A 1,394-nucleotide genomic window follows, 5' to 3' on the forward strand; every position below is an offset into this window, starting at 1 on the left:
GGAAACATGATGTTTAACTTTTGTAATTTGACAATTTAGGGACCAAACTGTCTAAAAATGTAATCCAAAAGGTCTGCTTTGTGCCAATGTTGTTTGAATGTTGGTGTTGTGGTGAATAATGATCCTCTCAAACCATGAAACATATGTGTGCTATATTGTGATTGTGGTCTAGCCAGTGTGTTACTGAACTTGAGTTGCAGTTTTTTGTTCTCATCATGCTCTTGTATTCAGTGATTCTGCCTTTAATTTTTCGTTCTGTCTTGCCCACATATAGTTGGCCACAAGGGCATTTAAAGTAACCCTGGGCGTAGGACTACGTAGGACTACGTAGCAGGCATTTTTTGCTTGCTCGCGGTCCTCAACGTCAAGTTGGCGACTGCAAGCGAGCAAAATCAACATCCCGGCAAGACTTTTTCCTCATTCGCGATCAGCAACATCAAGGTGCCGATCGCGAGCGTGGAAAATAAACCTCCCAGCGAGATTCTCAATGCGGGGAGGTTAGGTTTCTCATTGCAAGAGGTCGCGTATGCTCACGACCGCTCGTGATGAGAAACCAGCAGTCCGCATTGAGAAAGCTGCTGCTCGAGTACAAATCTACTCGAGCGACAGAAAACGACTGCTTGCACTGTGCAAGATGCCGTTTGCAATGACTGCACATTGCGGACAAGAATCGGGAACTGTGCAATCATTGCGAACAGCATTTTCCCTACCGCACTATGCAGTTTGCGTAGCTTACGTAGTGCGAAGTGCACTTTGCATAGCTACACATAGCACTACTACGCAAACTACTCCCTGGGTTACCGTAATTGAGTATGTCTACATTGCATTCAGATGTATGATGCAGCTTAATGTCGTGCCTTTTTTGTGGGTGAGATCATGATTTCCCAGTGATCACGTTACTACAATGAATGCAAAAACATTTGTGCATCTCTTTGTGATTGATTGTGCTGAAAGAGGCTTTTTAACATTTTGGAACAGGCATGTGAAAAAAGAGGTCTCTCTTTTAAAAGTCCCTGGAAATCTGTCTCGGTTTCGATCAAGTCCAAACGTTTGTTAATGATTAAACTGATAAGAATTGATACTACACTTAATCTTAGCCCAAAGGCCGAGAAGCGATAACGTTTGTTAATGATACATTTGAGTTCTTCACACTTTGTGGAAAATTTTAATACAAAAACTTCACTAGATTAATTTGATTTTTTGAATTGGTGCAATGCGGTCTTCCATTCCATTGATTGCACTTTGTGTAAGTGTTGTTCAATATTTGTGTGGGTAGCCTTGTGTTTTATATTGTGTATAAAGCTCCCATATTGAAGAGTTGGAAGTTTCTACTTCTGATGACATTCTTTTAATGTGGATACATTGAGATAATGGTAAATGTTATGTTAAGGAAA

At 40.9% G+C, this 1,394-nt stretch overlaps 1 pseudogene; it reads right to left on the minus strand.

Moving 5' to 3' along the window:
* Positions 1–950: 950 nt before the first annotated feature.
* Positions 951–1,117, minus strand: LOC144820529 (U2 spliceosomal RNA; annotated as a pseudogene).
* Positions 1,118–1,394: the final 277 nt, after the last annotated feature.

The sequence above is a fragment of the Lissotriton helveticus genome, chromosome 2_1 (assembly GCF_964261635.1).
Source record: "Lissotriton helveticus chromosome 2_1, aLisHel1.1, whole genome shotgun sequence".
Classification (NCBI taxonomy): domain Eukaryota; kingdom Metazoa; phylum Chordata; class Amphibia; order Caudata; family Salamandridae; genus Lissotriton; species Lissotriton helveticus.